Source organism: Chaetura pelagica, unplaced genomic scaffold (genome assembly GCF_000747805.2).
Source record: "Chaetura pelagica isolate M959 unplaced genomic scaffold, ChaPel_1.0 scaffold12, whole genome shotgun sequence".
Lineage (NCBI taxonomy): Eukaryota > Metazoa > Chordata > Aves > Apodiformes > Apodidae > Chaetura > Chaetura pelagica.
Genome location: NW_009952801.1, coordinates 4,292,593 through 4,306,254, shown reverse-complemented (window position 1 = coordinate 4,306,254; position 13,662 = coordinate 4,292,593).

Sequence of the window (13,662 nt, the reverse complement as noted above, 5' to 3'; positions counted from 1 at the left end):
CTAGCTAGGTGTTTCCTATCCAAACATGCTATCTTCTTTGGTTAATACCCTTAGGTTAAGAATTTTTCCTTCATAAATTATGAACAAATTGAAGCTAAAGTGTCTTCTCTCATTTCATGTCATACTCAACTACAAGAGTCAAACTAAGTTACTGCAGTGACTTCAAAAGTAACAAACTATGTTATTAAAGTAATTGAGCAAACATTGTAAGAATATAAAAATGAATTAGAATGAAGTGATTGTTGAATTTGCTGTTTCAGCTGTTTTGGATTTTATCAGAAGAAATGTGTGTATCTTTTCCCTCATACCACTTATATTCCAAATCTTTTCCCACTTGTTCTTTCCATTTAGAAACATCATTATTTCAACCACATCACTTTTCTATGTAGTTACTGAATTGTGAAGGATTACTTGAAAAGCTCACACTATAATTGCCTGAAGTATTTAAAAAAACAAAAAGGAAGGGAAAAAACCCACCTTACAGTAAGGTAATATATACTGGTAATGTCAATTGCAGAGTGTCAAGCCTGCTGTCTTTGCGACAAAATAAATATTGTTTCAGTTACTGTATGTCAAAGAGGAATAATCCCTCTGCAAATAAGCATTTGTTTTAGGCTGTCCAAAATCTGATAATCAACATAAAATTTGCAACATTCATTATTATTATGCTTAAAGATAAAGGGGCCATTTTGAACCAATTAAACCACTGAAATATCTTGTTATGATTAGCATACTGATATCACAGCTGCCTTTGCATCCCCTAGTATTACAAGATACTTTATAAATCCTGAGGCTTAATCATCCAAGCTGTTGTTCACTGTGTGCCTGACCAAGGGGACTATGTACCACCTTATTCATATAAGTAAGACAGGTAGAATAATTACACTGGTCTCTCTTGCTACACCATTGTAATCCCTTCAGGTATAACCTACCTGCAGGGAACTAAAGTTGGGCTCAATCCTGTACAGATGCTGCACAGTTATAGGGGAAGGAAAACCACCACTTTATGCATCAGTCCTGTAATTATAAGACCTGTTAGAAATGTAAAAGGGGAGGATGCAATAAAGCTGATATGTGCAACTGCAAAGCATGGGTGTAGAGACAATTGGGCTCTTTCAAAAGTGGATCCCACAGGAGGTTTTTATATGATTTGGTCCTCTCATAGTCTCTCCATTGAGCACAGTGAAACACTGAGGCAGTGTATGATGTACAGTTTTGTGCTTTTGGTCTTTCATGATGTTAAACTGCCTTTAAGAAGATTTTCTCCAGAAATCACAACTCCTATAGTCCAAGCACTTTGTAAGTGGCAAGTCCCTTACTTTCTTAGGACTCAACATGAACAGAAGAGGCAGCGGAGTCATGGCTGCTCCAGTCTGTTGCTGCAGTTCTATGCCTAGATCTAATCTTTTTTATAGTGTCAGAGTTCTGTAGTAACACCACCTTTTTTGTATTTTTGATGCCTTTGATAATTTTACTGACCTACCAGTCTTCTTGGCCAGATCCTCCAAGTAAGGAGGAGTCCCTTGTAAGTGATCCCTATTTCGCTATGGTAGAGGCTTCAGCTATGTGTTATCCCACAGTGTTTACACATTTCAGACAGCCTTAGGGTCTTTTACTGCAAGGTCTGTTCTGGTGAACTTCAAACTGAGCAGAAAGCAGTTAGTTTAGATTTAGGTCAGACTTAGGGGTCTTAGGTCAGGAGGGGTACATACATTTATGCAAATTCCTGCATTTGAGTAATGAATAGGTAGGGGATGATGATTTCAAACAGTTACCAGCCTCTTCTGAGTGATGTGAAAGATACTCTGTGTTCTGTATGGTATTGTACTGGGTACTTGAAAATGCCAGTTGGACTAGGCTGTGCTTTTAGTTCCTGCCTGTCTGCATGTAAGATGCATCAGGATGACATTCAGTTTTACTTAAAATTGTATTTTTTGACATCTGTAGAGGTGCCCAATAGAAGAGCTACCAGCTTTCATCTGAAAAATCTGGGGGTAAGAAATATTTTGAAGGAAGGATTTTCAATTCTGTGCTTCATTCCCCCTGTTGGTTTCATGCCAAAGGATAGGGTTTAGTGGTGGACATGTTAGGGTAGGGTAGTGGTTGGACTCAGTGATCTTGAAGGTCTTTTCCAACCAGAGTGATACTGTGATCTGGCCTAGGCCTAGGGAAGGTTATTTTGCATGTAACAATATATCTGTGAACTTGGATTTACTTAAAGGAATCACCCTGGCCTAAGTGTGCTGTCCAGACAGAAACTCAGGGCAAAGGGAGGGAAGGATGGGTAACATACTGTGAGTGGCTAACAAGTGGAAAGAAACAAGTGCAGAATAACTGCAACTCTTTACAGCTACAAAACCAACTGAAATGGTGAATGAACTTCCAAATACTTGTAAAGCTGTTAATGTTACAAGCAGGATTTGTTACAGTGAAATAGAAGCAAACAAGCAAATCAGCTCTCTTGCTTTTAAACATTCAGATTTTCATTGGTAGGATTAAACTTTCTTCTTTGTAACCAGCTGATCCTCAGACACTGAGCTAAGTCTTTCTGGCTTCTATTCTCTCTCTTTTGCTCTCTCCCCTCCTCTCTCCCTACTTTCTCACTCCACCACTTGCCTGTCTCATACTGTGTTGCTGGTTGCTGAGGTGCTGCTTCACCTTCTGCAACGTTGCTTGATCTTTGATTTCCTGTGAAGCACAATGAATCTTACATTAGAGTGTGCAGAGTCAGGTGGTGCACCATCTGTTTCGAGGCTCCAAAAACACTGAGTAGCAGAGAGCAACAGAAAGCAACAGCTACACCAGTTTCATCAGAATATTCATATTCACAGAGTAACACACAGATGACTCTGTTTTAAAGCACAGAAAAGCATTTAGTTTTCGAACAGTTACCTACTAAGAGTAGTATGTTGTGAGTTTTTAAATGTAATTTAAAAAGCATTTAATATTAATTAACATGGCTCAGTCATAAAATATGATAACTGATTCATACTACTTAGGTGATTTGATGTTATGGAGACCATGTGACATAGACTGCAAAGTAGCGTTAATTTAACTGTATTTAACAGCAGCGTGCATGCAGCAACCGAAAGATAACTGCAACAGCTGCAAAACTGCGGTACTAACATATTCAAGCACAGGCAATGAAGATCTGTGAATCCTTAGCCACCAACATATGATAATACCTTTTTTTTTAAAAAAGTGCAGTAACGTTCTTTTAAGAAAGCACTATGTACCTGATGCCGTTAGAAACTTCTGCCCTACCTTACTAAACATTGATTACGAATCACAGGCTGCAACTGTTTGGACTATATGTTTTCTTAACTGCGGTTTGATTGGCCCCAAAATAAATACCTTGAGTGTCTTTGAATATGCTTATTGGTTGAGAATAATTCAGCTATAGAATCAAAGTTGCCAAGACATATGCTTCTAATTCTTTAATGTTCCTCCATATTAACGCTGGAACAGCTTTAGTCAGATTTACAGGAGCCCAAAATTGCTTTAGCTACTTTGCTAAACATTGTGATTATTATAGAAAAAACTAGAAGAAAGATTTATCACATTTTTAGAAAACATTTAAAAAGCTTCATTGATCTTCCTGCACTTTAACTTTCCAACATGCTTGTTTGAAGCACTATGTGACAAGGGCAAAATAAATGTTCAATAAAGAGTGCTTCTGCCAAAAAAATGAGGAAATCAGGGGAAAAAAGAAACAGAGTTGTTTGACACTTATATCAATATTCTCACTAATGCCCTCCATCTCTCAATACACAGCACTGAAAATACAGTGTATCTCATGGCTAGGTTTAACTGTTCTAAATTATGCTCATGATCTGATGAATGATCTTGAGAAAGTTACTATGAACTATAGTTTATCCAGATACGAGTAGGGACAGTGTAGATTATTTTGTATATAGAGGAACTTTGACTCAGAAATGTTCACTTATTTTACAACCATGTATTTATCTTGCTTCATAACTTCCTTGAAGGATTACATATGTGTAGCTGGTATCCACATTTAGAGTTGTATAATCCTATGATACAAAAGTATACTAATATTTGTATTATTTTACTTATATGCATATGCATGTATGTGCTTTATGGATTATATATAATGTGTATAAATATGTATACAGATAGACAAATGTATAAAACCCTCTTGTCATGAAATAAGGCAACTGCACAGCTGTAAAACATTTGAAGATGTCTGTGTCACAGATATTGTACTAGCACAAAAAATTAAAAATAAAATCCTGAAAAAAATGCTGAGCCCCTCACTGTTGCAAATAGGGCAATGTGGGAAAAAGTCAGATGGTTTAAAATGCTGACACAAATATAGTCTGTGGGCTTGAAAAATGTTGGAAGCAAAATTTATTTTGCATTGTCTGAGTTTGGAATGACTTATGTTGAGATCTAGCTCTTAGTGTGCAGAGGAGCTAAAACCTTTAGCAACTAGGGATAAACACAGTATGGGAAAGTAAAATGTGGTAGGAAAAACCCCAACATTTAAATTAGACATTACTTCTGATTTTCAGCTTGGGCAAATCTCAACGCCCAGCTCGCTGAGCCCTATGCTTCATGTCCAATCGGAATGATCAATTAAAAGTTTTCTCATTGCTTAATGCACAGGGATGTCCTAGATCAATGAGGTTTAGAAGTCCTGCAGTCAGATGTCATAAGCTTTTAACCTTTGGTAATTGAGCTGTAAGCGATGCTTCCTTCTCATTCTTCTCCTTGAAGATTTCAGTGACATGTGTCAGTTTATTCTTTGCCTCTTCATTGTTTATTTGAATGTCAGAGAGTCTGACCCTACATTCATTGACCAGAGCAGTTATACTTCCATTGAAATAATTGGATTTGACTGCACTGTTACTCCTTCAGATGCTAGGAAGCACAGGCTCTGGTCTAAAAATAGTCTGCTGATATAGAGTTTGGGCTGTAGATTTGGCCATACTCCCACTGGAGGTCTATGGCAGAGCCAGAAATCAGGGACAAAATAGGGCTCTATCAAGGTGACTGGGGCCTTATTTCTTTACTTCATATGTAATGTCAGTTTCAGGCTGGGTGAAAATCCTTCTTGTAGGTTAAGAAAAGGACACCCCCTCCCCTGCCAAATCACACATTTGTGCACATAGGTTGACCAAGCAACATTCGTCTTGTGCAATTGTGGGTGAGTTTTTAACTGATCCTTCTGGCACCCTCTATCAGATACGAGAAGAACTTGCTGAACAACATAATGATGACTAGACTATTACTGTTCTCATACAGTTAGTCTCATATACAGTCAATTTAAGGTTAACTGAACTTACTACTTTTTTCTTCTAGAGAGAGTGGAAGGGGTGTGTGAAGCTAAATAGTTGCCTGTAAGTGCAAAAAGTAGTTCTGAGGGTGGAAAAAAACATCATCCTTCTGTTCCTTCAATGTGCTTTGGAATGTCAGCTTCTGTTCAGGAGCTCCTGCGATGGTGTCATGTCAGCAATTGCAATGGACTGGCCTGAACTGGGGTGCAGATACAACTGGGGAGGAGCTTTGTGCAAAGACCAGCCTGTTGCGAGAGTATTGCCATAGAAAGCATCAGAAACTGAGTATATGCTTCAAGGAGAACAAGGACCAAGTTGGGAGGGGGAGCTGGGATGGTGTGGGATTGGACTCAATGTACATATCTGTTTAGATTTAAAATTTTAACCATACAATCTTTTTCTCTGCTGCTTAAAAAAATTTCATTATCTATTGCAATACAAGCCTAAATTAAAATTAATGCTGACCCATTGACTTGAATAGGTGATGGCTCTACATTTCAGGGAGCTGAATTTGCCTGTGTTCACATTTCCTTCAATTACAATGACAGCGGTTTTAATTTAGACTAATATTATCTGGTACATATTTATCTTTCTGCTGCCAAGTAGGATCTCCATGGAGAACCTGAGAGATTATGACATAATTAGTAGAGATAATTTCCAAAGTGCCAGAAATGAGTAAAGTTGCAGGCAATCCCTTCTCGAATTTACTTGCCATTTTTTTTCTTTTGCTACAATATGGTATGATTTCCATTTGTTTAATATTTATGCACACCCAAAAAAGTACTTACCAGTAGCACTAATAGTATTTCTAATATTATACTTTTTAATGAATTCATTAATCAATTAGCATTGATAGTGTTAAATAATGTTTATTGTTTTGTGAGTGTATTCATGTATTAACTTCAGAGGGTTGCTTGATACAAAATGCTAGCAGTCTCTATCACTATGTACCAGGCTCTAAGCCCTAGGTGAGATTTCACTGGACTGGATGTGTTCGGTTTGAAATAACAGAATGATACTGAATCATGATTTAATATGTATTTTATTTTATTCACACCACGGCAAGGATCAATCCCACTCAGTATGAGATTTCTGAATGCAGAAATTCACACTATGATCTATGCACTAATAACTACATTTATACAAACACAGGTTGACAACTGGCTTTTTATTTACAGGAGCAGTCGAAAAAAAAATTATTTACTTCTTTTGTAGATTAAGGCAAATGTCTGATATCACTCTCATATTTTGAAAAATCACATACGTGGTTCATTCTGCTATAAATAACTCCTAAAATTGTTAACCTCATTTTGTACTCTACCACTTGTGCTTAAGGAGAAAAATGCATTTTGGTTCAAGCCTACTTGTGAATATATATCAGTCAATTGTTTTATACACGGTTGGCAAACAACCTTATTTGTCAAGATACATTTCCTTTATCCCAAGCTAATAACTAGTTTCATTGAAATTTTGCTTTTCCTGACTGAAAACAGGAAGGTGAAAAAATACCCACAGCAGTTTTTAGAAAAATCCTAATTGGATGGTGTTCATTTTGCTGAAGAGAAGTTTTTTTTCCACTTGTAAGACAGATGATTTTGACTTCTTTTTTGACATGCCATATGATCTTTGGAGAAGACACCATGTCTTGAAATTGATAGTGAAGTATAAAACCTATAACACTCCTTTACTGGGGGCTGAATTAAAGCAGTAATGTGCAATACACTGACAATGCCTAATAACTTTTTAGCTATGTATATTCTTATGCCTTCAAATGTGGGTGGTAGCTTACCTGTTAGCAAGAAGGCTACCACATGAGGCAATATCCTTTGTTGCTGAAAAGACCTACAGATATGTTGGACTATTTTAACCCAGTTTGATTAGTGTATTTGAATAGTAAGTGGGTTTGTTTTTTAAGAAATTAAACTACAGAGATGCCTTTTGACCCTTGTACATATTTATTAGTGATGTTTGGCAAATAACTTATTTTCACTGTAATTGCCTGATTTGTTTCAATGACTCAGGAATGTGAATTAGCACTTGCAGCACTCTTAGAAAGAATAGTGTCGGATATGAAAGAGGACCAAAAAATATTTTTTTCACTATTTAGTAAAGAGTTACAGAATGCTTTAGACTTGTGTGAATCTGATAATTGTATAAGCTGAACACTTTCTTGAGCATGACCTTAATTTGGTGTTCAAATAGAAAAACATGGACTCTCCATTCCCCTTTACCTACCAGCAGCTGAGCTGAATGTAAACTGGAAATGACAGACCTATCATACAAGAAACAATAGCAGGAAAAAATTGGTCAAACTCTTAAACTTGACTGTTGTTCTGGGAACTTGCTTACTGCTTTTCAGGAATACTGATATTACTCAGGTTTCCTTATAAGAAGTGGAATGACCCAAGAGTCCTACATGCTTGCATGTACTTAAGTATTTTGTTCAATATAAACAAGACATAATGTAGGATCATTTCCCAAATATTGTATGGCCAGTGAAACAGGTTGTTTTGCATTAAAACTGTTTACACAGCTGTTGACGTCTCTATACAGCACCACCACCAGAAGAAAACAACCTTCTTCTCAAACACAGGTAAAGTTACACTGTTTATCTACTTGTCCTCTTGGTGCATGGTATATCTTCTAGACCAGCAAGAAAGTACATTTTAATATGAAAAACCATCTGCAGGTTACTACAAATGTTTAGGTGGAAGTGTCTTAAGAAATTTCTACCACAGAATAGGGACTCACAGAAAAGGCAAATCATATAAAAATGTAATAGTATCTGAAAAAATAGTGCTGGATTTTTCACGAATAGTGTATTATTGCAGGTAAATTCTCCCTAAATTCATAAGCTTTCAACATCTCCACATGTCCTGCTGATCTCTGCCTAATGATGTATTTTTTTGTTCTTTGCAGACTATCTTTAATTGGAAAATTGTTTAATAAATCCTCACATTTTTATCTCATCAAAGAGAGACATAGCGTGTGTAAATATTCATTACCACTTCATGTTTAAAACCACTTTTATAAATTAACTTCATAACCTTTAGAGAACAGGAAGAGACAGGAGGCCTGGATGTAACAGAGACAGTGCATAAAAAAAAATGGAATTAAAATAAAATGCAACTTAACACAGTCATTTGAAAATGTGCTTAGAAAGATTTTGATTGTGTCTAGTAGTAGAAAGGAGCTTCATGTCAGCTCTCTTACAGGAGAAGAGGAACAACAGCTGTCCCAGGCAAGCAGCAGATAGCTCTGCATGCTGCCCACCCCTCACATTTGCATACTAAGCAGTAGTCTTCTATAATTCTAGTGACAGCATGTCTTAGTCCAAATTTGACAATGCAGTCTGCTCTTACTTAATGTAAAATAGTGTTAAGATAGCTTTCTTAACTCATTTCTTCAGTCCTTCAGATGATCAAATTGCTCCTTTCTCTGCGTTTTTCCCACATTTGTTATGCAAGGTTTGTACTGCTTGCCCTCACACTAAATGTTAACCAGAGGCTGTCTCCACCCCACTATATCCTCCTTATTCACAGTTGACTCTTCACTCCTTGTATCTTCAATCACCTTTGAACTTTCTCTCCCTTTGTTCATGCTGGAGAAAATCTTCCTGTAACTACATACACAGCTACTTTACCACCCTTCTTTCACTCCCTCCTCAAAAACCTTTTCTATGGGGCTGTAAATCTCAGTAAACAGCTGACAACAATTATGATGTGAATGTGCTTTGGGCCCTATGAGTCTTAATGACCAATATAATCTCGTTTTTTTCCTAGTATTTCCCCTTGTGTTTGTATGTACCTGTTGTCTCTTATCACACACTTCAGGTACAGCTCCGTAATATTTAGAGAGCTAGCTATGGAATAGAGAGAAAATATCTGAAATAAGTTTAAGTGGAATTCTTTGATCACGGGCAGTAGTCTCATGCACATTAGAGACATGTCCTTAAATTGCAAACTCATTGAAGCTGAGCCTGCTTTTTGGCAGTAGTAGCATAGCTTCGGTTTGTGCATAGGTCTCCTAAGTATGAAGGCAATGCAAATGATAATGCCAAGAAAAAAACCATCCTGTTACCAGATGAGCTGATTAGCAGCTGAAGTGAAAGTAAAAGTCTTGTCTGCATGAAGAGTTGAGAAGCAAGGAAAGAAAATATCCTGTATCACTTTGTACCAGCCCTCTCCAAGATTTGCTTGTGCTGACACTTAACAGCATATGCACATCATGCGATTTCTTCTGTTTTAATTAGAGATCTGTGAGGAGTGAATTCTCTGGAGATAAAATCTTCTGCTTATCCTACTCACTAATTATCTACTTTTTCTTTGAACAGATATTTGATATTAGAATCTACTGTTCTTAAGTAGGAAAAAAAGTTATTCTGACCTTTGATGTGACATAGTGCATAGTGAATTAATATAGAGAACATGATGAAATGCAGTTAGGTTGGTCTTTGGAGTACTCAGATATACAGCACATAAATAAAAATAATTACATAAGGAATCTTGAGAGATTGCTACTTTTTTTTTTTTTTAATAAAAAAAAGTACTAACATCAATTTAGTTATAAGCCACTAGATACTGTTATTTGCAAACCAGTGAGATTTACTTTCCCAGCTAGTTTGCTTTATTTAGTTTTTTGCTGAAAAAATTGCCAATTTTTTTTACAATACAGTGAGGTATTTCTTTTCCTCTCTGTTTAAATATTATAGGAGAAATATTTCAGGTGCTGCTGTGCCTTAAAAAAACTCATGCAAACGTTAAGAAGGTTGAAGGGCAAAAATGATTTTGGCAAAGAGTAAAAAGAATGGTCAATATTAGGAAAAGGATGGTACTGGACTGTAGCAATGATTAGCAGCAACTAGATGCTATCTATTAATTTTGAAGATGTTAATACTTCACGTTTTCCTTTGCAGTGCTACTGAATGAATCAGACTTGACTGTTGCTGTAAGAAGTATTTTTATGGGGATCCTTGCTGCAGTATAACAGGTAGGACTACAATGTTGTATCATAAATTCTTCTTCTGAGGAAGCTGAAACAAGAAGGTAGTACAAATTGTGGCCAGCCACCAGTTTGTCAGTTCCAGTCAGATTAAACAGCCCACTGCTCTGCCTTGGCTGTAGAAGTTGTGTTTGCTTTGCCCTCAGCTGCACTCTGCTCAGCCCTGTGTGGCACTGAGGGAGGTGGGAGGAAGTAGGCACCCCTGGGGCTCTGGGGCTGGAGCAGCTCCTGGAGCTGCTAATTTGATGCCCCCTCAGGCTGAGGAGGCCTTGGTCCCTCTTCGCTTTCCTCTGGGAATGCTTCTAACCGCTAAGCTATTACATGTTGTTCCTCCTTTGGATTTATTTTTGAAATAAGACAATGAGGTCTGCTCAAAGAGCAATTGCTAAAGCTTCCCACAAGAAATGATTTGAAGCTGAGGGTCCCGAGTGGAAAGGGAGTGTCTGCTCACAGCCTGGACCTACGAATTGAAATTTCAGAGGAGAAAAGGGATTGCAGACATGATTGGCATTTCCTATTAGCTAGACATAGGAGATTCCTAGCTCTTTAGGAAGCTTCCCTTTATTCTATGATTTGTTTGGGAGCATATTTGAAGGTGCCTAATTTTTCACCTGAATACAGCTGAGAAGTTAGGCATCTAACTCAGGTATTGCGACTCCAGATGAGGGTTTAGGGGCTCTAGCAATAGGGTGAATAGTAGCAACAGATTCTTACTCTAGGTCATGCTTTCTACCTTCAATTTGATTTATTTATTATCTCAGATCTGATAAAATTGTAAGTCACTTCAAAGGACTCAAGAAGAGGACACTGGGTTACAGCAAAGTTTTTAGACCATGTCAGATTGTTCTTACTGTCGTGGTTTGGGCCCAACATGACAACAAAGGAACAGCCACATGGCCACTCACTCAACTCCCCCCACACACACACTCTGGGATGAAGAGGACAAAGCTCATGGGTTGAGAAAAAGGACAAGGAGGATTCTTCACCGATTAAGATCCTGGGCAAAACAGACTCAACTTGGGGAAAAAATAGTAATTTAATTTCACACTTGTCAAGCACACACGACACAGACAACACAAAGAGCAGGGCTTGCATATGTTACCCTACCCCTCCCTTCCTCCTGGGCCTAAATTACTTTGTTCCCAGTTTCTCTTCCTCCTTCCCCCAGCAGCACAGGGGGACAGGGGATGGGGTTTAGAGTCTCTTCACAGGCTGGTGGTTCCTGCCATGCCATCCTCCTCAGGAAGAAGGATTCTTTACAGTCCTCTCCTGCTACCCCATGGGTCCCTCCCATGGGAGAGAGTCCTCCACGAAACTCTCCTTCATGAATCCTTCCCACAAGGCCCGGAGCTGCTCCAGCCTGGACTTCTCAGAGTCACGGGCTCCTTTGGGAACAGCCACCTCCCCTGGCACCAGGGTCTTTCAGAGCTGTGTAATCAGAGTCCACTGGCCACAAAATCCAAGTCCATTGGCCAAGTTCACCCCTCCTGGTGCCTTCAGGGAATGTTCCACCACGTTCCTCCGTGAGTGCAGGAGGACAGCTTCCATCTCGCCATGGCTTGCAAGGAAACTTCTGCTTGGGCACCTTCTTCCCCTTCTTCCTCACCAACCACCAGCACTGCTCTCTTTCCCCAGCACAGCTCTTCTCCATCACAGCTCTTCTCCCTGCTCTGCTAGATCTGCTCAGGTGTTACATTTATTTTTTCATATGTTAATTGCTGAGTCGTATCTATTGTTCCTCTAATGGCTCCTTGGTTGGGTTTTTGGAGCAGGGGGAACCTTCTCAGCTTCTTACCAGAGCTATTCCTGGTGCCCTTCCCCTGCTACCAAAAAACCCACCAAACCAGAACACTTACCCTGACAACTGAACTCTTTATGTGGCAGTCACAGACTTCATAAATTCTGACCTCTCCTTAATATGCAGCACTTATATAAACCAGGCAGAGGACCAAAACTGTAATTTTGTGTTTAAGAAATCTCCAGCCAGAGGTCTTGTACCACTTTTGTGCCAGTGTGACTTCCTCAACTGCTGAGGATTTACTTCTAATACATACTGATCAGATGAGGTCTACATCAGGCCTATAATACAATGGATAGTTCAGTGTGCTACCCTCACTACTTGTATTCCAGTCTTTATTATAAAGGCACATGGAAGGGAAGAAAGTTTTCATGAGTAGCCAGCATGGCTTTACCAAGGGGAAATCGTGTTTGACTAATCTGATAGCCTTTTACGATGTTGTGACTGAAAGAGTAGATGCAGGGAGAGCAGTGGATGTAGTCTGCCTTGACCTTAGCAAGGCTTTTGACACTGTCTCCCATAACATCCTCGTGAGCAAGCTCAGGAAGTGTGGGGTAGGGGAGTGGCCAGTGAGATGGATTGAGAACTGGTCAAACAATAGAGTCCAGAGGGTAGTGATCAATGGTGCAGACTCCAGCTGGAGACCTGAAACTAGTGGAGTTCCCCACAGGTAAGTGCTGAGTCCAGTCCTGTTCAACATCTTCATCCATGATTTGGACGAGGGGTCAGTGTATCCTCAGCAAGTTTGCTGATGACACAAAGCTGGGAGGGTTGGCTGATTCACATGAAGGCTGTGCAGCCATTCAGCTTGATCTGGACAGATCGGAGAGCTGAGCATAGAGGAACATAATGAGGTTCAACAAGAATAAATGTAGAGTCCTGCACCTGTGAAGGAATAACAAAACACACCAGTACAGAATAGCAGCTGAGCTGATAGAAAGCTGTTCTGTGGAAAAGGACTTTGGAGTCCTGGTGAACAAAAAGTTATCCATGGGGCAGCAATGTGCCCTTGTGGCCAAGAAGGCCAGTGGTATCCTGGGGTGCATCAAGAAGAGTGTGTCCAGCATGTCAGGGGAGTTTCTCATTCCCCTCTACTCTGCCCTAGTGAGACCACACCTGGAGTACTGTGTCCAGTTCTGGACTCCCCAGTTCAAGAGGGACAGGGATTTATTTGAAAGAGTCCAATGAAGAGCTAAAAAGATGATTAAGGGACTGGAACATCTGCCTTATGAGGAAAGGCTCTGAGAACTGTTTATTCTAGGGAGGACTGAGAGGGGGTCTTATTAATGTATATAAATATCTGAAGAGTAGATATCAAGAAGGAAGGGCCAATCTCTTTTCAGTCATGTCCTGTGATAGGACAAAGGGCAATGGATGCAAACTAGAACACAGGAAGTTCCACCTCAATGTGAGGGTAGGGGTTACAGAACACTTGGAACAGGCTGACCAGCCTGGATACTTTCAAGACTCATCTGGGTGCACTTTGGTGTGACCTGCCCTAGGTTCTGTGGTGATCCTGCTGTGGCAGGGGGGGCTAGACTTGATGATCTGCAGAGGGTCCTT